The sequence below is a fragment of the Oratosquilla oratoria genome, chromosome 4 (genome assembly GCF_046742065.1).
Source record: "Oratosquilla oratoria isolate Oo_2021 chromosome 4, ASM4674206v1, whole genome shotgun sequence".
Taxonomy (NCBI): domain Eukaryota; kingdom Metazoa; phylum Arthropoda; class Malacostraca; order Stomatopoda; family Squillidae; genus Oratosquilla; species Oratosquilla oratoria.
Genome location: NC_134780.1, coordinates 28,792,002 through 28,815,309, shown reverse-complemented (window position 1 = coordinate 28,815,309; position 23,308 = coordinate 28,792,002). Strand labels below are relative to the sequence as shown.

The 23,308-nt window shown below is 40.2% G+C and overlaps 1 protein-coding gene across 1 annotated transcript in view; it reads left to right on the top strand.

Annotated features, from left to right (window-relative positions):
* The first annotated feature begins 11,391 nt into the window (after positions 1–11,391).
* LOC143024722 (uncharacterized) overlaps positions 11,392–23,308 on the top strand; it is a 41,051-nt gene continuing 29,134 nt past the window's right edge. Inside the window, exon 1 of the mRNA XM_076183795.1 lies at positions 11,392–11,591. The gene's annotated coding sequence lies outside the window, so the exon portion shown is untranslated. The remainder of the gene's footprint in view (positions 11,592–23,308) is intronic.

Below are 23,308 nucleotides of genomic sequence, written 5' to 3'. Positions count from 1 at the left end.
GAGAAAAGTGGGAGGTGAGCCAGCTGTTGTTTGCGGACGACACTGCGCTTGTGGCAGGATCAGAGGAGGGATTGAGGAAGCTGGTGGCAGAGTTTGGGAGAGTATGTGATAGAAGAAAGCTAAAGATAAATGTGGGTAAAAGTAAGGTGATGAGATGTACAAGGGGTGAAAGTGGCAGTAGACTGGAAGTGAACATTAAGGGAGAGCGACTGGAGGAAGTGGATAGTTTTAGATACTTGGGTGCAAGTGTAGCAGGAAAAGGTGGAGTGAAGGTGGAGGTAGAATGTAGATTGAGAGAAGCGAGTAAATGCCTTGGTGGTTTAAAGAGTGTAATGAGAAATAGACATTTGGGAATGGATGCGAAGAGGAGACTGTATGAAGGAGTGATTGTGCCAACAGCACTGTATGGGGCAGAAACGTGGAACATAAGAGAAGAAGAGAGAAGGAGTTTGAATGTGTTTGAGATGAGGTGTCTGAGAAGTATGGCGGGGGTTACTAGGCTAGATAGAGTGAGAAATGAGGAGGTGAGGAGGAGAACAGGGGTGAAAAAGGATTTGGGAGATAGGGTTGATGAAAGAATATTAGGATGGTTTGGACACATGGAAAGAATGAGTGAAGAAAGACTAGTAAAAGAGGTATGGAAGGCAGATGTGGAGGGAGTGAACATGAGGGGACGTCCTAGGATGAGGTGGATGGATGGGGTGAAGGGGGCTTTGGGGAAGAGGGGAATGTCTGTTGAGGAAGGAAGGGAGAGGACGGAAGACAGAGGTGAGTGGAGAATGGTTGTATATGGATGATGTTGTGACTGCATGAGGAGGAATGGGCGGGGGGGTGGGGGTGGGGTAGTATGTGTGAGTAAATTTTGACGCAGCCCGAAGGGATTTCTCCCCGTCCTCTCCTTATATGCAAAGGGGGACGGAGAGGGGGGGTCGCCGATTAAATGAAGCGGCCTTGATGTGGATGTACTGTGTCTTGCGACACTGCTTCTGACCCAGGGCGGTGGGCGGGGTGCAGGGATGACCCGTCATCCAGGAGGTGCTCAGATGAGAGGAAGGGTGGGAGGGGTGTGGAGTGTATTTGGGGATGAAATGGGTGGGAGTGTTTTTATGCCTTTCCCTTTTTGGCTACCTCCCTTGGAAGGGGGAAAAAGCCTTGGTATATGTATGTATGTATGTACAATTGTAACAACGGTAGGTAATTCTTAATGTGAAGGAAGAGTGGAATTTTTTCCCTTTTCGTATCGATATTACTAATATAAAAGTGCACACGATTGTATTCTTTTTAGGTAGGTACATGGATTCCTTCACTTCGTCTTTCTGTAATTCGTGGCAGAAACTGCCGACGCAAAGAAGATAGGAACTTTTAATATTCTCATTTTTATGTATAATTTTTGTTTCCAAAATTCCTGCAGTGGTCCCCCAAAAATCTCAAGTTTTCACTAGACCAAGAGAGATTTTATGACAAAAAAAAAACTAACTTGGCGCGAAAACGTTAGCTCAACCGTTGATGACGTCACAACCCAGCGAGACGGTCATCTCACTTTAATAGTAACGACATGGATATAACCTACACTTTAGTCCTACCGCATCTATTTGTGTAATACATCATAACCAGTTCCAGCCCTGCTCAGCACCTGCCCCGAAGGAAGGTTATGTCTTGATTTTTTTCCCAAGATATTCTTTCACACACGGCCGCAGGCAGCCCGATTCAACAATTCTTATGAACTGAAGCCCGCAGAAATGTACCCACCCTTGCACCTCAGCGATCTTCATCGTCACTATCAACCTTGCAAGATACGCAGGGAAGTATATCATATTCCATTTACTCTTCAACCTAATCACATTCCCCTTCTTATGACATCACATTACCAATCAATTTTCTGAATTCCAACTATCTATTACCCACCGACGTTTCTTCGCTTACTCCTCCGCATCGTTGTACGCTAACACACCCCTTTGCAATTACCCTTTCACCTCCTCACCCCCTCACCCTACACATTCACATCACCCACGCTGCTGAGCTGTCACTGGGAGGGCGCTTGTGCCTCTCAAGTCACGTCATACCGCCGGAAGGAAAAATCTGCTCAGCGGAACTACGCACACCTGCAGAAGGTTCAAGAATATCGAAGCCGTTGATTTAGGCGGGTAGGGAGGAGGGGATGGGTCGTGTCGGAGTAGTGCGTGATGCTGTTTGGGAGAGGAAAGTGAAGGGGATGTCGGCTTGATAACAAACGGGGAGAGAGAAGCATGTGAAGTGGGAAGGGTACATTAAAACTTAATGTAAACATGCATCTTACATATTTTCCGGCTATCACAGACGAGGGAAACCCTTTCCCTATCAACTGGTTAAAAGTGAAGATAAAAAAGACAGTGAATGAAAGGGAAGAGAACAGGTAGGAAGGAAGGGGAGAAGAGAAGAGTGAATAGACGAGGGCATGGAGGAAGAGGAGGAAGCGAGGTAAAACCAGACTAGCGGAAGGAGCCAGAAAAATTCTCGCATGCGGACAAACCCACATGGTTTCTACCTGCGGTTAGTCGAATACTGTAAAAAGTGAACAGACTGGCAAGTACACGCACGCACACATACATACATATACACACGCATGCATACATCACAAAAATATTCACATGATTCAAAACCAGTGGTTAAATTTTGTGCTAATGAAAATAAAGATCACGTTCAAAACTTCCATGGGTTACGTTTTAAACTAAAGTAGATAAAGAGGATTTTCAGAATAGTTAGTGTCTAGATTTTGCACAAGTGAACATAAAGATACTCCATGTTTGATTCGGTCTTCACTTCTTTTGTTCCGGCCGCCAGTACCAAGTCTCCATCGTTGACGATCTTGCCAGTTCCATCCAGTCAACCTCTTCCCCGTATCTCTTCCACACCTCCTATCTAGTGGCGTCCATCCACCTCGATTCGTTCCTCAATGGAAGAATATTGACATGAAATACAACGGAAAAGAGAAAGGGAAGGATGAGAAGAGAATATTCGGTGATACTATAGCGTGAGGTCTACCATTTCCATACATTTATTTTATACATATCCTAGGAATGAATGGATTTCTAATTACATTCATATTTAAGGAAGAAATATAAAAATAAACATGTTATCATATATTTCCATACATTTATTCTAGCGATACACACTTCGCACATCTAAGAATGACCTAAGAATGACACAAATGGGTTAGGTTAGGTCAGTTCACGTGGACAGGTCACTTTTTTTTTTTTTTTTTTTTTTTTTTATTTGGGCAGGACACATGTTTAATGGACAGGTGTTGGGAGCGCACTGGAGGAACGCCGATCACGCGGTAGAGCTCAGGCTGCACCTTAGTAGGCGACATATGGCGGTAGACTTCACGCTATAGTAGCACCTAACATTCTGCAAAATAAACCTGTTAATTATCCCAGGTAAAATGCACGGAATAACTTACTGTATTTTGGTCGGAAATATAAGGGGGGCACCGAAGGGCTTAGTGCTAGAATAAGAAAAAGAAGGGGTTAGGATGAGGATAGAGTGTGCAGAACAGTTACTCTCTCCAGAAATATATATATATATATATATATATATATATATATATATATATATATATATATATATATATATATATATATATATATATATAATATTAAAAGAATAATGAAGGAGACAAGTATGGCGCTCACAGATTTAGAGGAAATCTATGATGAGGTGGATAAAAAAATGCTGTGGGAAATGGTGAAGAGGATGAATTGAAAATCAGGCTACCTAAAGTGGTAAAGATCATAGGATAACAAGGAATGTGAAAGTGTGGATGAGACAAGTATGTACTAAACTGCAGTCTTTCTCATCTTTTATCCTCTTTGTGATCTGTGTGCCGTTTGTCGTTGTTTCGCCCAAGAGGATTACAGATGCGAGTACTAACCTTTGTGGAACACCGCTGGTCACCTCCCTCAATCCCAACATTTTATCCATTATCACTGCCTCCCATCACTGTCCTTCTTCTAGTGTGTACAAACCACGATAACCACGTGGCATGGAACGCGCGCTATTTTGCCCACGCCATTTTGCCCACCTGACGTGCCTATGACAGTGTGACCCTACTTGACCCGACTTACCTAATCCAGTGCAATTGTAGGTACGCACTACGGGTGACTACCCACGCGGTATATATATATATATATATATATATATATATATATATATATATATATACTATATATATATATATATATATATATATATATATATATATATATACTATAATGTATATATATATATATATATATATATATATATATATATATATATACAATTTAACCACAATGCACTTTAATTCTAAGCCATCAAAGGCCAGCATGCTGAAATTGAAATATGGTACTGCCCAAGAATAGAATCCGGCATCCTCATGACAAGTGCGGCAGTGACTTACCAACTAGACTATAAAGAGAGAGATCTTGATGGCCTAGTTGGTAAGTCACTGCCGCACTTGTCATGAGGATGCCGGATTCGAGTCCTGGGCAGTACCGCATTTCAATTTCAGCAGGCTGGCCTTTGATGGCTTAGAATTAAAGTGCATTGTGGTTGTTAAAATGTATCTCTAATCACTGGGACCCTTTCAGTGTTGTATATATATATATATATATATATATATATATACATATATATATATATATATATGTATATATATATATATATATATGTATATAATAGTAATAATAAATACTTTATTTAGTCAATTTGTAATGATACATACAAATTGAAACTTTGTGGATCCAGATCATTCAAAGTTACAGTTAAAACACACATACAGTATAACCCACAATAGAAATATCTGTGACTGGGTAAGGTCCAAGATTAAAACTACACACACTACACTATTTTAAAAACGCCATGGTGTAGATTTATCATGCATCAAAATCGAAAACACAATATAAGCAATAACTTTACCTTTTTGCATGGACAGAATTATACAATTTAATGCTAACTGGTACAAATGAATTTTTATATCTAGATGTTTTCTATGAAGGCAAACCCAATCCTTTTCCAGATCTTAAGAGCACATAGTTATCATTGTGAGGATGGGTATTGTCATTCATTATTTACCTAGTTGTACACCATACATTTCTAGAATATAGGTCATCTAGTGATGTTACCTTTACACCCAATTTACCAGCAATTCTCTCAACCTTTTTGAATTTCCTCTTGTTTTTTACAGTTAAGCACCCATACAGCGTTGTTAAACCAAGACATAGAGTTGACTCAATAACAGACTTATAGAACATAGTAAGAATAGTATTTTCAACTTTTAGATTTCTTAGAATTCTCAGAAAATGAATTCTCTGCATACATTTGCCATACACCTTTTTTGTGTTTACATCGCCAGTTATTTTATCATCAATTAGCACCCCTAAATATTTATAATAATGTACAATTTCTACCTGTTCCTCTTTAATTACAAGATTTTGAGTACACCTCTCCCTCTTACAAAAATCTATTAACATTTCCTTTGTCTTTTTTACATTTAAATTCAAATAATTATCATCACACCATTTAACAAAATTATTTATTTGAGAACGGTATTCACTTTCATTTCTCACCTTCTCACCATACACCAGGTAGGGCGATGCCCTGTCAGAGATGATGCCTCACGAAGTCCCTCCACAAGTCCCTATCAACATACAGCTGCACACTCTCCACCTTTCATTATCATCTGTTATTTTCCCAATGATCACAGTGTCGTCAGCGTATTTAATTACTGAACAGCTTTCATATTCCCTAGTGCAATCATTGGTATACAGAGAAAATAAAAGGGGCGAAAGAACACAACCCTGCTGGGCACCAGTGTTTGTGACAATAATATCTGATCTAACATTTTTTAGTTTAACAAATTGAGGTCTTTCTGTTAGGTAGCTATAAATCCAGTAGATTAGTCTACTGTTAACATTCATAGAGAGGAGTTTATTCAACAAGATGTGTGGTTGTATGGTATTAAACGCACTACTAAAATCAATAAATAAGATTCTTGCATAAGTATTTGATCTTGTCGTGTCAAGGTGTTGTGTCACTTGGTGTAATAAAAATGTAGTGGCATCCTCTACACATCTTCCCTTACAATAGGCAAACTGCATACTATCCCTGAGTGGATCAACATATTTACATAGACATTTTTTAACAATATCTTCAAAACATTTCATCACTAATGATGTGAGAGCAACAGGTCTTAGGTCATTCATTACAACAGGTTGCTTTATCTTAGGGACTGGTATTATTTCTGAGGTTTTCCACAATGATGGAACTTTACACTGATTGAGTGAGGCTTGAAATAGAACATGTAAGGGCTTAAGCAATTGTTGACAACACAATTTCAACACATTTGCACCAATGTTATCCGGACCACCAGATTTACCAGTCTTAACTCTTTTTAATGATAAAAATACGTCATCTTGAGAGATCATGATAGGTGGATCATTTACACTATTTATATTTCTTAACACATCAAAACATTCATTGAAAAAAAAAATCGTCAAACCTAGCATAAAAACGATTTAGTTCATTTACGTACTCAACTATGTTATCTGGGTCAGGCATAGAGTTTTTAGTTTGATAGCCACAAAGGTGTTTAAGCCCAGTCCATGCATCTTTAGTCTTATTTGCACGAAATAAATGTTCAACTTTATTTTTATACATCAATTATATATCGGTTCCTGGCTGCATGTAAAATCAGTTCAGTTATACCTTGGTAATAAAGGAGACAAACTCACCAAACCTCATGTCCACTACTTCCACCTGTCTTCCACACCTCTTTTACAAACCTTTCTTCACTCATTCTTTCCATGTGTCCAAACCATACCAATACTCTTCCATCAACCCTATCTCCCAATTCCCTTTTCATCCCCACTCTTCTCCTCATCTCCTCGTTTCTCACACTATCCAGCCTAGCAACCCCTATCATACTTCTCAAGCATATCATCTCAAACACATTCAAACTCCTCCAGCCTCTCTTCCTCTCTTATGTTCCATGTTTCTACCCCACACAGTGCTGTCGGCACAATCACTTCTCCATGCAATCTCCTCTTAGCATACATTCCCAAATGTCTATTTCTCATTACATTTAGTAATAAAGGAGACGAACTCACCAAAATTTCTCATAGTAGCATCGTCGCAACTAGTGACACACAATAACGTTGTGAACTCTGACAACCAGGTGTTCCCTACATTTTTTGAGTATCCACTCACATACATACACGTGCACATACTAGCTAAATGCACTATCATAGCGGAGGTGGGTTGAACGCGATATTTCGTGTAGGTATATGTAATCCGAGCATACAAATATAAGAAAGTCGTACTCAATCTATATCTCTCTTGATAGCGTATTGGTTTAAGTCAATGTAACTTTGTTACGGGTTAGCTAGATTCGAATCCTCAACTCGTCCACGCTTCAATCTCCAACGGATGCCTCCATCGAGCGATTCTTCAGTCACGACTGCGATGGCATGGAATTAAAAGTGATTTGTGGTTGAAAAAAATATATATTAACTGATCACTGGGAACTATTCAGTGTATATGTATATATATATATATATATGCTAATAAGAACACGGGTACGTGTGTTCACTTATGCAAAGTAGACCACTTGGAAAAAGAAACTAACGAAGCAGAGCGCTTTCGTATATTACATTGCACTGAAGATGTAATATACGAAAGCGCTCTGCTTCGTTAGTTTCTTTTTCCAAGTGGTCTACTTTGCATATATATATATATATATATATATATATATATATATATATATATATATATATATATATATATATATATATATGCGAGTGTGTGTGTGTGTGCGTGGGCGTGTGCGAAGTGTGTGCGTATGCACGCATCTCATCGTGTCTCTGTGTCGCAAGTACATAAAAAATAATGATAAAATTAATAAAAAACAGTCTACGGGTGAAACACTGCAGACCTTAATTTCACTCAATTGAGCCGTAGTTCGCTTTTTCTCAACTCGAAAGTGTCAGTCGCCAGACTTATCAAGGATAAATGGATCGTTACTTTTCAGCATTTTCTCGGGATTGAAGCAAAATTTACTTATCGATGTATTATCTCACTTTATAAAATACAATTACATCATGTCTTCCTGTGAGGTGTATACATCTGCAATCTGTTCCCATACTATTACAATCCTTGCTAAAACTTCTGATCGTCGAAGTCTACACCTTAACCCATATCTCTAAAATCACCAGAATTCTTCTTTTATCATCTTTATTTTCCAGTGATTCCTATCGAATAATTTCAGTGTTCCTTCAGTTTTGACGCAGCTTTGACACTGAAGTCCTGCCCTCGGCAAAACATGATATGTGAAGGCCACCATTGAAAATACGAGGATAATTCGAAATAGCCTTGGCATTTTCATCTTCATCTAAAAACTACCATCATCTTCAACAAAATCTGCTTCGGCCGTCATCAGGTCGATGTGTTTACTGGGGAGGGAGGGGAGGAAATAATATTTCTTTGTGAAACATTTTTTCCAATATACAAATTTACCCCCTATGGAATACTGACTATATATATGTTATACAGTCAACACTGTTGGGGCTTTATTGACCTCTCTACGGATCAGAGTCACATAGTGTTTTCATGATACGAGGCAAATTTCCAATCAAGAAAGAATGCTAATCATTTTACAATATCGCTTTGCTACCTTCCTTAAATCACCCTGACTCCACCTCTTCAGTGAAACACTGTCTCTGCGGATAGAATCGAATCCACCAATGAAGTACTATACGAAATGCCTTAGGTTCTTTAGTGCAATGCGTCAGCCAGATCACCCGTAAAATGTTCCCCCGGGTAACGAGGAGAGGTGGGGGCAAAGATGTCGTAACATAGGGGATTTGATAGCTCTAGTTGTGGAGAATCTGATCCTAAGAATGAAGTACGCACTTTCTCGAACTGTGCTACCCGATCTTTTGTCGCAGGTGCTTGTAAAGAGCTGTCGCCACATGTTGCCTGAATTATCCATAATTTTCCTCATTCCCTTCCATCCCTCCCTCACCCCACGGTCTCTCACTTTCCTTCACTCATTTTTCACTTTCTATTTCATCTTTTTGTTTTATTTTGTCCTTTTTGGGCTGTTATTGAACTTGCCAAGTATGATTGGGTAAGGAGACATCCCACTTGAGTAGAAAATGGAGCGGAAGTACACGATCACTTCTCTTCTGAATTCGTAAAAGAGTCATATTTTTGTTGTGTTGTTTTTTCTATTTCACTCCCACTGAGCTTGCTGGTAGGGAACTCCCTTTACTCGTTTGATTTATTGTTCTCGTGTTTTCCTGCGAGATTTATATGATGTACTTCCTTCTCTTCTCTTCAAAATCTTTGCGTCACTAAGCATGTTTACATAATTATGGATCTGTCCATCCCTTCTTGTAAATAATTTTGTTAACACAGGAAACGTGCCTGATGCAAACAGCGAATCTTTTGCACCCCGCAGTTTCCTTCCAAGCACCTCGCACGGTGTGCATTCATTTTTTTTTCTGTCTTTGACACCTCTAATTCTTAGGTTTAGGATCTTTTCCATTTTCCATTTTTGTACAAAAAAAAAAATTAATCCAACCATGAAGTCCGTTTTGGGCGCAAATTTGTAAAGCCCGCCTATCCATTTTTTTCTTATAGAAATACTAACTCGTATGAATTAAAGGAATACAATGCGTATAATATTTGGCAGAAGTCAAGCAAACCTCTAGATGGTGAATGAAACACCTCGTGAAGACACCAGGTGTTTCATCCACCTTTGTGTCAACATTCTGATTTATCTTGCCAGCCCTACTCGGCATGGTGTGTGTGCGCGCGCGCCCATTTCTAAAGTGTAACATACCACGACCCTGCATACAAGGAAAGTGTGCGAAACCGCCAGAACCGTCGCACACCTTTGAACTCCCAAATCTCGGCGGCAAGTCGTCACGCCGGTTCTGCAAAAGAACGTTAAACCAGCTCCGACCAGTCCACGTCAACTACACTGCAAAGACTAACTTCATGGCCCAGCTCCAAGTGGTAGTTTTAGAATAACAGTGAGCTTCTCAACGAAATCTATTCTTGTTTACATGTAAGTCATGATAAGTTCTGGGAAGGGTTTTTCACTGTTTAAACGAAAGTTATACCGGCTTCCGATTCCAACAACCGTCACTGGAAGCTAATGGCCAGGTGATGCACTCTTTTGCGCAAAGAAGACCAAACCTAACTGCGAAACCTACCTAAAGATATCCTGGGTCGATCGAGCTAAGCTGAAATAACTTCTAGTTGTTACAGAAAGTTTGAATGGAAAAATGTGACGGATTAAATAATTTTAATCTTGTGTCAGCCCGTTACTACCTGTTCTACAAGAAATACGAAAATATCTGCATCTGGCCAAATAACTACATGGTAAAACGACTTTTTAGGAGGAAAAAAAGATAAAGAAACGAGAGAAAGCTAACCTTTGTGACACACGCGAAGGCACAGCTATCGAATGAAGATAATTGGGCTCGCAACATTACAGCAATTTCTATCACATTTAGTATGGAAATAACAGCTCATTTATCCATAACATTGTTGCAGGGATTTGAAGTCGATCGACGATTGGCTTGTCCGAGAACGGGGAGCTACGTATTTGTCTACGGATTTTTTACCTGAAGTTATGAACATCAGAACCGGTTTCCGATGTTCGTGGCCAGTGTTACCGTAGCTTAAGTTAATTCTTTCCTTCGTTGTAGGAGAATAGGAAGCCAAAACTTCGAAGCCATAGCAAACATACACACACACACACGGATATATATATATATATATATATATATATATATATATATATATATATATATATATATATATATATATATATATATATATAATGACCTGGCGCTATGTTTTTTAGGAAGTACTATGTATAACATTGTACTGAAACTGTGGGCGTTAAACTATTCAACCATTTCTTTCCGGGAGTTCACAGTGGAATCATTTTAGGTTTACGCTGTTAACACCACGCTTCTAAAAAACACTGTTCTTATCATAATTAAGAGCATCTGTGAGCCATTGTACAAATAACTACATTAAAGATAATTCATTCCTCGCCTACGTTTTCCTGTAAAGCGATCCGAATAAATAACTTTTCCTCAGGCGGTAATCCTAGGACAGCTCCTCATACAGTGAACAATTAATGCCAGATACCGCCATATAATTATTTGACTCTTCATTTTCCATCCTTCAGAACTTATGAATATGAAGGGTATATATTTATATACTTTATTACTATCACATTTCATTCAAGGTTGTTTTCTTTTTACTGTAAGAAGCGATGAGATAAAAGGAAAAAGGCAACAGTGACTGGTGCTGGGTGAGAGCGGGTGGAGGGGTAGACTAGGAAAAACAATTTCGCTTTGAGTTAGTTTGACCCGGGGAACGAAAGAGCGTACGTGTGCGTAGCTCCAGTTACTTGTGTGCTGTACTTTGTTTATTCTTGGGAATGAATTTGCACCCTCCTATCCGTGCAATATACTGTGACTCAGAGCAACTGTGAATTAGTGGATTTTCCCCGTCCCTTATTATTCGAAGAGTTTGCTCAACTATTAGTGCAGGTAAAGCCATATTATTATATTGTTTTAATATTCGATGACTTGACCAGTAAACTGGGGAATAATCTCCCCCCCCTTGACTGAATATAATTGCCTTAAAATAGCCAGAAATATTATTTAAATTTGTCAATATCGCTCCGTAGTTAAGCGAGATGTATATGCATAGATGCTGAGAGGGGGCTTCTTTTTTATCTAAATCTCGAAGTAGTCCCCACCCACGCAAGAAAGAAAGAACGAAACAAATCCATCGCTTACGGAAATGCGGCTTGAGCTATCATTGTCGTGTTGTTGATAAACCAAAGATGGCACTAGTGAACGCGAGACAAGATAGATGACTTTAGTGTCCCAAATATTCGCTTGAATTGGACGGGCGCGCAGTGTGGTGCTACGGCCATCCGCACGCATAGATAGTGAACTGTTAAGTTGAATACTCTTGATTTTTGGTTTGTATTTTTATAATGATGAGACCAAGACCGAAATTTTCATGAACAATTTTTTCTACTATTGTGATTAGTTACACCATACTCTGTCTGCAATTCTCTTTGTTGTGATCTTTGAACCATCAGCACTTTGAATGATGCTCCCACCCTCATTCTGCCTCTGTCGGCTATCAGATCGTCAGCGTGATCATCAGTCTTGGGGCCAGCAAATAATAGAGGAGCGGTGAAAGTGCAGGAAGATAAAGCATCCATAACCGCAGAATTCTATTGAAATCATCGGCGGGAAGGACGCTAATTCATGACTGAATTTAGGTGATTTTGTGTGAAGTGAAAAGAAATGTAGAGCACGTTTAACTGCCTCGTAACTTGTAGATATTTGATAGAAATTGCGTTAGAAGGCAGAAACTTTCTGATTGTATAGGTGTATGTTTTAGTAATTCCTGTCAAGTGTATAGGTGTATGTTTTAGTAATTCCTGTCAAGTGTGTAGGTGTATGTTTTAGTAATTCCTGTCAAGTGTATAGGTGTATGTTTTAGTAATTCCTGTCAAGTGTATAGGTGTATGTTTTAGTAATTCCTGTCAAGATACAATGTTCTATTCCAGTATATATATATTTTTTGCATTGAAAAATATCTGTTCTATAGAATTGTTAGGTTTTATATTATGTTAGGAACAATTGGACAACGTAACTTCCATGTCCGTGTTTGCATGATTCTGGAATTTTACCGAGATATATTATGATAGGTCCGGCCGTTCCAGATGACGAATTGTTTCCAATTCCATGGGAATGTGGTGGTGAAGTGATTGGTGAGAGTTACAGTAACAGATTTCGGTTCTGGTAACGCAAGAGCATGTGTTCGTAGCGATGGGAAAGGGCGGTTTTGTAGGGAGCGACATTTTGGTTTACTAACTCCCATGTAATAGGAGTGTTGTGGTTTTGTGGTAGTGGAGAGATGGGACGGTTGGGGGCGATGAGATCTTGATATAAGTTTTGAAGCATTATCGAACGCTTGGCAACGGATCGTTTGAGAGCGTCGTAAGTCTTGTGATCTCACTTGTCCTTTACTAATTGAGAAGCAATTGTGTTCTTAGAATGAAGGGTGGTTATAAATCAGGGTTGTCAGTTCAGAAAGAAGTTTAGCATTCTATGCTCCCTTTCTAGAACACTGGTCTTAGAACTATGGCAGATATTTTGAATCTCTTACTAGTGAATAGAAAATAATGCATGTGGGCAAGTTCAAGTGGAGGGTTCGGGCGTTTTTTTTATGTCGAAATATGTGGATGGAACATGCAAATTCACTAGATGGAATTTTTACACATGATTCCCTGTTGCGACTCTTTGTCAAACTTTCCGTCAGAGAATTCTGCGTAGAATATATATATATATATATATATATATATATATATATATATATATATATATATATATATATATATATATATATATATATATATATTTTTTTTTTTCTCCAATACTCAGTCCATTCCAGGGCTTTAAGGGGGGGGGGTAGAATTACCCTCTTGCGCTATGTCAACTACGATAAAAGTTATGAAAATACCGTAAACCAAACACTCCAGCACTTTCACCAAGTCATGCACTGCGTCGAATGGTTCCGAGGAGCACTGGGGCATGTTCGGAACTCTCGAAACTCGAGATGCGCGAAATTTAAAATTGGAAGATCCGAACGACTCGCGTTGTGTGTGTGTGTATATATATATATAATTATATATATATATATATATAAATATATATATATATATATATATATATATATATATATATAGAGAGAGAGAGAGAGAGAGAGAGAGAGAGAGAGAGAGAGAGAGAGAGAGAGAGAGAGATATAATGTGTCGGGCAGGGACGATGCCAACTACTTTCTTTACGTGGCCTTATCGTCTTAATTTGCCAAGAATTGTTCTGGGGCATACCGGAGAAGTGAGGGATGCTGTGAGATTGGGTGGAGGGATTTACCTGAGTCTATCTTTCCCTAATGCCTCGTTTACACGTGGCAAGTTGAGAGGCAAGTCAAGTGTGCAAGTTACTTTAACGAGTGAGGGAAGCGAGTTCACACAGGCCGCTTGTCTCTGACTTGGACTGTGTAAACATGTACTTGCTCACTTTCCTCTCCAGTTCAAGTAACTTGCACACTTGACTTGCCTCTCAACTTGCCCCGTGTAAACATGGCTTTAGGCTACTGAAAAGTATGGTGAAGTAAGTACTTCGGCGGTTATCAGTCCAAATGTTCCCCAGTCAAAACGTCATGGAACGCTTTGACAATACTCTACAGTAGAGCAGCGTTTCTCAACCTTTTTACCCTTGCGTAACCTTTAAAATAAATTGCATGTCTCAAGGAATCCCTGCGAAAAAAATAAATAAATAAAAATGAAATGATAATAAATGAATACTTATGCCATATCTTTATCATTTTATTTTCATCGTAATAGGATGATGTCTATATTACATTATATAATAGCCAAGAATATGTCGTGCGTGTTTAATTTTATTACGTATATGAAAAAAAAGTGCATTAACTTATTTCACCTGTTCTCGCGGAACCCTTAGGGACCTTTTGCGGAACATTAGGGTTCCGGGGAACCCTGTTTGAGAAACGCTGCTTTAGATGATATAGTATGGCAAACACCGAACTATTTACGCTTAAATTTGACACAGTGGTGCAGGATTTTTTTTATTCTATAAATTTCATCATGCTTGGCACCAACACTACGTAAATAAATAAATCAAAGAACTCTACCGCTTAACCTCAGTGAAGAGGAATGCGGGGTGCAGAGTCATTCGTAGGATCCGTCGGAGCGCTGTACGTAGAGAAATTTGCGCAACCCTACGTGTAACTAGTCACACAAGTCTCTACGAACAAGCAAGAAAAAAAAATCCGGTCCATTTCCTCGAGACAATTGTACATTCTGGCAGGACAGTGTTGCTCGAAAGTTCTCAATCATGCAGATTCTTCTTTACAAAAACACCGTTTACCGGAAAGCATTTGATATATTCCACCGGATGAGAAAATACTTATACACTTAAGTAACCCTTGTTATATATTACCTACGAGAAGTAATTAGTCTCGACAGAGATAGTTTTGGGAGCGATAAGTTGACATTACCAACTAGTTAAACCACAAGTAATTGCTACATCAGTTAGTTTAATAACATGATGGTTGTGTAATGATGATTAAGAATATTGGTAAACCAAGTGAGCATATTCAAACTGTATCAACATATTAAGCATATTCAAGCTGTATCTGGAATGCTAGAATGCTTAATATGTAGGGTCAAGTTGAATGAAAAGGGAGAGGAGCATACAGTCACTGCTGGTAATCGGAGATAATTGCAGGATTTGAACCTAGAACTACGCGAATGCGAGACTTGCACGCTTGCTATAAGTTGGAAATTGTTTCCAAATCTGTCGATGTGAATAATCATCTCGAAATTATGGGTTATGCAAATTTTAATTTAGATCAAGTAGCGTAACATTTTTGTATATGCGAACTATATATATATATATATATATATATATATATATATATATATATGTGTGTGTGTGTGTGTGTGTGTATGTATATATATAGAGCAAAGATGTCGACATCATAACACCAAGGTGTAGTTAGTAACAATTGTGAGGATGCTGAGAGGCAGATTTATCATCTGCTTAACATTTTTTTTTCACACCCTACCTCTTTACCCATTTGTGTGGGTAATATATGACATGTATGTTTAAGTATTATTCTGGAGCAACTGACGTGAAGTTTTACCTTCTCCACGCCATAGAAAGCTGAAGGTCAGGTCACAACAGTTCTGCAGGAGGTCGCTAAAAAGTACTATTCAAGTGATGACCTAGATTTGGTATATATATATATATATATATATATATATATATATATATATATATATATATATATATATATATATATATATAATTGGGAGAGGTCAAAAGTACTGAGTTTATTGAAATTACCCTCACATAACTACCTTCTCACCGCCTCCCGTTTTCCATTGACAACCTAACTCGCGAAGATGGCAGCACACTAGGCATTTCTCGCTAGCATGTTACTTGCTTTTGCACGTTCGTTTGTGTAGAAACGACTTTGGTTACGATCTATAGTTTTCCAAATTATTGTTGTGTCATACAGCGAGAAACTGAAGGACGAAATAAGAGGAGATAAACCTATATAAGTGTTAGACAGATGTTCTTACGGAATTCTAGAATATTATAACCGAAGTCGTAATAGCAAGTAACATGCTAGCCTAGTGTGCCTCCACCTTTTCGTATTTTTCGATCAGAATCAACGTGGCAAAGAACAACATTGAAGTGATCCAGAGAACACGGTAAGTTATAATTATGCATTCACGAAAGATGTGTGCAATATGTGAGATGAATAATTGTAATCTGACATATAAAAATGTTCAGTGAGCCTTTGACAACAAAGTTTGTAGTTTTGCCGATGCTGTGCCTTGAGCTCAAGCACCCTTCACCATTTTGATAAAAAAAAAAAGCTTCGACACTGAAAGTGTTGAGAAACAAGTGTTACAGTTGCCAACATTCTCTATTGTTTTGATAGTATCAACGTCAGAAGTCGTTGATATACGCGAACATACCCTAAGCGATCAATATTTCTGGGATATGGGCTTTGATATCGTGCAGTGGCATCAGCCCCCCTTAACACCGCTTGTGCAAACTCTCAAAAATCATAATATGGTACGTATTTCCCCAGAGATGGGTGCAGGATGGAAGCACATCCTGCCAAGCCGCAGCAGCTTGCACAAGATTAAGTACACACTCCGTTCAATACGACCATGCCAGAATTGACAGAGAGATTGCTCATCTGGTTCAGCTCAACTAAACTAAATTCGAATTCACCGTTTATCATTCTACTTGTATCCATTATGAACATGCCCTTGATATTACCAATGCATCATCAGATCCTCTCCGTACGTGATCACGTGCACTAGTCCTGAACTTTAAAGTTTCAGTAACATAAAGTAATGTTTCTGAGGATCGAGAAATCTCTTCCAATAGTTTTTGTCCACGATGGTTCCTCTCGGGCCGTCGCCATTCGCGAGGCATACGTGAATCTCGTCCGTTGTAACGCATGCGCAACCCTGACCGAAGACCACACGTCATCCAGAATCGGGTGCTGCACGGTCACGACCACATTAACGCAAGCGCAAGCACGCATACGAACGCTCGAGTGCGTCACGGCAGGAACGCTATGCGCGCGAGCGAACGCACCCAGCCAAACCAGTAAACGGCATCAGTCAATAACGCGCCAATGTTGTCTAGGCAAAAGGGAAAAAAATCAGTCATAAGACACTCTCTACCCTTGGTGATTATTTCCCGCGTCCCCATATAGATCGAAGTACCCTTTAATTTTTCAGATGACAGTCCTACACTTCGGTCCTATCACGTTGTAAACACCATTCTGGGTACCAATAACTAATAAAAATCCCGAAAAAAACATATTGATTCTCCCACCAATAACTATAAACTGTTTACGAGCCCCTGGCGTTCTACAGTAACTATTTAAACATTGCCACTTCACGACCTACACTTACATTTACCCATCCTCTTGGTCACGTGATACGATTCGCACGTCTCACCCTCGGTACTTCAGTTTCACCTTGTTCCTCCTCCTAAGCAAGCAATACACACGCACACATTAGGCTAGGTACGATCAATTTTAGTGAGAGAAGACCCCATGAGTGTTGCCCCGTTACTGTATGTTACAATTGGGTAAACACACACACACACACACACACACACACAATTTCGCAAGGATCAACTAACCCAAAAATTGGTTTTGAACTCGAGGTGCGATTTTATTAGAGAAAATAATAAGTGAATTGTATACAGGTCTTGTTTGCCAAGAACAAGGGCCAACATCTCTACCATGACCCCTACTCACGTCCTTTAATTTTTAAATGGACCCAAGAAAAGAAAGCCGGAATCTAGTGGGTGTGACTGCAAGTAGACCATGCAAGTAAACGCAACGGTTACATGTTTAGCGAGTGTGTTGTATGTGTTAACTTCATTGTTTCAGGGCTCTTTAGCCAATCCAAGGCGGTGTGTGTGCGTGTGCGTGTGCGCGCGCACGTGTCACTGTTTTCCGGTGCAACAAAGCCGGATCGGAAGGACCGTGCCTTCGTGAACAGCTGGGCCGGGGAGGACAGTAGGGAGTGGGCGGGTGACGGTGGGAGGAGGAGGAGGAAGGAGTGGGCACAAGGACTCCGAGGGAGAAGACGCCTTCGCCTCAGCTTACGCAAGGAGAATAACCGCGCCACACTTTCCTGTAGCTGCTGTGTTGACCTCGCCAGACTGCTAACCATCTCCACCAACTTCCGCGTGCGCCTGCGCAGACCCTATCACCGGCAAGCGGTTGACTAACAGGGAAAATGTGCAGGTTAATCAGCAGCCGTAACATGCTTGTACTAAGAATTGACTGCAGGTGTTCTTCATGTATTCACTTCAGTCTCCAGAAAAACTCAGAAGTTGTTGGCCTAAGATTTATCTGGTTATCGTAGTCAGGACTTGTAGTGCTGAGCTCCGTCGAATGGTGCCGGGATCACAGAAGCCATAGGCATACACATTAAGTTACAAAGAACTGTGTACTGTACAGTCCTTCATCCGCACGTTACGGCTACTGATTAAAAACTGCATATTTTACCTGATGGTCAGTGCAACATCTGTTTGCATGACTAGTGGGAAGCGAGGTGTTGGTGAGATGAAAGCCCGCTGGCATACTGTTCTCCCTGCAAGCCACTCATGCTGATCGCCTTCCAGTAGATATTATCAATTCTCAGTTACTATTTATGTGTACACGTGTAAGATATATATACATATGCAGTGACTCCGAGGTCGGGGAATGGACCATTTGGTAGAGAATTGTACCCATGCGCTATAGCGTACTCATAGCATTTGAACATATGATCGCAACTTCCAGGTTTATGTAGGTACCTGTTTGCCTCAGTGAACCGGCTTCAAGCTGCAGATTACGAGTCGAGCATCGTTCGTTCCTTGCCTCTCGTGGTGAGCCCCAGCCACCTCATGATGCCCATCCCAAAGGCAAGCGAAGTTAGTGTCTGTTGATATTCTATAATTCGGAATGTACGCGAATACTATTGTGTGTATTTTTGCTTAAAATAATTGTGTTCATGTCTGGGAAGGCGGGTGTACCGTTAGGATTGAAATTGAGTGTGCAGGTTGGAATGGGGACTGGATGGATTTTACGTGTGTGTTTACACTCAGTTTGGTCTATGACCATAGAGTCCATCTCTGTATCTCTGTTTATCAAAATTTTCCTTAAATCCATATTTGTTGTCAGTCTGTACTTCTTCAAATCTGTTTCACAAATATGCACATGGATGTGGAAAGTTGTGCTTCCTGACCTCTATTTTTCTCTTCCTTTGTTCGTTTGGAAGATACCGGTAATTAAATATTTCTACGTTCCTCCAATACATATGGGTAATCTCTTTATAGTTATTTTTTTCTTTTGTGTGTATGATCCACTAGGTTGCTACCTTTTGTTCTCTATTGTTCATATTTTTATGTGACCAGATCATTGCCTCTTACGTTTGGGACGAATCAGATTTTCAAAAATGTGTGTGTGTGTGTGTGTGTTAACCTGAATTGCGATTAAATGTATAGGGACATTGTTTCAAGAATGACATGCAAATGTATACGGGAGTGAAACCTCAAGAGCTTTGCGCTGGACCTACGGGTAGGCAGACAGGCAGTGGAGTTCACCAAAGACGATGGAACAAGTGGACTCGTCACCGAAGTCAAGTGTATTACGTAATGTCGCCTTCGTTGTCAGGTGGGGTTGCGCGTGCGCGCTCAACCGACCGTTAGGACGTCAATTTGGTCGTGGCAAGGCGTCATGTTATCTCTCAGTCGACATTATTTGTTGTATATGCTCAGGAATCAGGCCCAGCGCCGCCTTGCTACACTTGGCAAACCAGACGATTTCTACACCCGCCGTTGACGTTGTGCATATCTGTTTACTCATCAAAGTGCAGACAGCAGCTGAATTTGTTGCATAGCGAAGCCACCACGCAACGCGGGCGTACAGGCCGAAAGGAAAACAATAGAATTCCATTTGAGCTGCTTACTTTCCACAACGATGTCTAACCAAGTAATGGGAATCCCGTAGATGCAAGAAGTTCTGTATGATATTCAGCTGATGCTCACTGTGCTACTGATTTATAGGAATTTTGCATTCGATGTCAGCATCCCGACTGTGGGCTAAATAACAGCATTGGTTAGCGTTAAGAACAACCTCAGCATCATTATAATTCAAGATGCAGAATGACTTTGAATACTGCCATGCATTTCTCCCTGACAATGCCGTATGTAAGGTCAGTCAGCAATGTAGCTGTGACAGCACATTTGAAACAAATGTGATCCAAACGCGCAAGTCATTCGCACAGGAACCGATGCTCCGCCACGGGCAGTGTGCACTTCACACCCCGGCTCTTCGCACAAGTCTCTTCTCCATCTTAGGAACTAAAGAACGAAGTGAACTTGACGTTCCTTGAAAAATCGCCACAACCACCAAGCTGTATGGCGGGGAAAGCGTCATCCATAGCGAAGTGGGTAGGATTAGAAATATGTCAAGTCGAATGAGATAATACTCTCATTTCTCATCATAGACCGTCGCTTGCCGGTGGCGGCGACAGCGCAGGCGCACACGGAAGTTGGTGGAAATGGTTAGCAGCCTGGCGAGGTCAACGCAGCAGCAGGAAAGGTGGTGCGGTTATTCTCCTTGCGCTTGCGCGAAGGCGTCTTCTTCCTCGGAGTCCTTGTACAACCTACTCCTCTCCTCCTTCCACCGTCACCCGACCCAGACTTTGACGAGGGCACCGTCCTTCCGATTCGGCTTTGTTGCACTGGAATGCAGTGACACACACGTGCGCGCGCGCATACACAGCTTCTGGTTTGGTTCATGAGCATTGGAACAATAAAGGTAACATATACAACATACTCGCCAAACATGTAAAGATTGTGTTAACTTGCACGGTCTACTTGCAGTTGCATCCACTGGATTCCGGCTTTCCATTCTTGGGTAAGTTGAAGGACCTGGCTTACCTACGTAGCAATCAAGACCAATATGTAGATTACTTAAACGATTTAAAAACAAAATTACATCTTGTTTAACCCTCGAGTTTGTGTTTTCCCTAAATACGGTAGAGGCAACGCACTCGAATGTATCATGCCTAGCTTTAAATTGTATGCGTGTGTGTTGCTTGCTTCGAAATGGGAACAGGGTGAGACCAAGTGAAGTAACTGAAGTATCAGATGACCAAGAGGATGTGTTGTAAGTGTGGATCGTAGTGGCGATGTATAACTGGAGAACACTGAATAATATTGCCAGGGGCTCGTAGGCAGGTTACAGTTGAGCGGTTGTTGATGTTTGGAGCAATATATGTTTTTGTTTTTCCGGGATCTGTACAGGTTTATGTTACCTAGAATGGTGTGTGAACAAAATAAAGTATGCTTCGATCTATAAAGGGACGCAGGAAATAAACACCAAGACTGAAGAATGTGTGATGATGATGATTTATTTATTTTATTTTATTTCATTTTTTATTTTATATATATATATTTTTATTTATTTATTTTTTCCTGGACTGCAGCTGCGAGTTATTGTTTAATCCCATTTTCTAATTTGGCTTGGCGCGTTCACTCGCGCGCAAAGCGTTCTACCGTGATGCACTTGCGCGTTCGTATGTGTGCTTTCGCTTGCGTTGTAGTCGTGACCGTTTTGCGTCCAATTCTGGATGGCGTGTGGTCTTCGGTGAGGGTTGCGCACACGTATCTTTACAACGGACGAGATTCACGTATGCCTCGCGAGTGGCGACGCGACGGCCCGAGAGGAACCATCGTGGACAAAAGTTATTGGAAGAGACCTCTCGATCCTCAGATAAGATGGATTAGGTAACAGGAAATACATCATACATTACTTCATGTCACTGAAACTTTAAAGTTCAGAACTACTGTATGTGATCACGTACGAAGAGTATTTGATGAGGCATTGGAAATATCAAGAGCATGTTCATAATGGATACAAGTTGAAGGTCATGCACATGTATCACTCTGTGTGCTGTCTTGTTCAGTTTTGGCAGGGTGCCTGTATTGAAGGGAGTGTGTACTTAATCTAGTGCAAGCTGCTGCGGTTTGTCAAGATGATGTACCACCCCGCAACCCTCCAAAGGAAATGTTTTTTTTTTTCTGGGTCGTTTTTGAGCGTTTGTACAAATATGTAAACGGACGGCAATATTGTGGCTCACACCGTTGCACAATATCACCAAGTCCGTACCCCAGAAATACTGATCGCTTAGGGTATGTCGTGTATATCAGATTTCTGACATTGATACTACCAAAATCGTAGGGGGGTGTTGGCAACTGCTCCACTTGTTTCTCAACACGTTCAGTGTCGATTTTTTTTTTTCCAAAAGGGCCAGTAGCATCGGTAAAACTACAAACTTTTTTGTTGTCAAAAGGGGTTCATTGAACATTTTTATATGATGTCAGGTTTTAATAAATTATCTCACGTATTGCACATATATTTCGCGAACATAATTGTAACTTACCGTGTCCTCTGGATCACTGAAATGTTGTTCTTTGGCCACGTTGATTTTGGTTAAGAAATACGAAAAGGTGGAGGCACACTAGGCTAACATGCTAATTGTTTTTGCTACTTCGTTTGAGTATAAACGACTTCGGTTACAATATTCTAGACTTCCGTGAAGAACATGACCCAAGAGTAATTTAGAAAATTAAAAATCGTAACGGGCTGAGTGTACACGGGAAACAGGAAGGGATAAGGATGGGTGAAAAGGTAGTGTTGTGAAGGTAATTTCACCAAACGCTGTGCCTTTTTTTTTAACCTCCGCAATTATCACCAATTTCCCTGACCAAATCTAGGTCACCATTTGAACAATACTCTTTTACCCACCTCCTGCCGAACTGTCGTAGCTGACCTTCAGTTTTCTATGGCGTAGAGAAGTTATAAATCACAACTTTACCTTACTTGATGCGGGATAATACTTAAGATACATGTCACAGATTACACACACAAATGGGGATAAGGACAAGTTGAAAAAACGTTAAACACGATTTATAGATTGCAACTCAGCATCCTCGCAATGCCTGCTAACTGCATGTATGAACAAAAAATATACGACACTTTTGCTGAAAAATGCATGACACATAATTTCGATAAGATTGTTCCCATCGAAAGATTTGGGAAATATTTTCAATTTATCGGG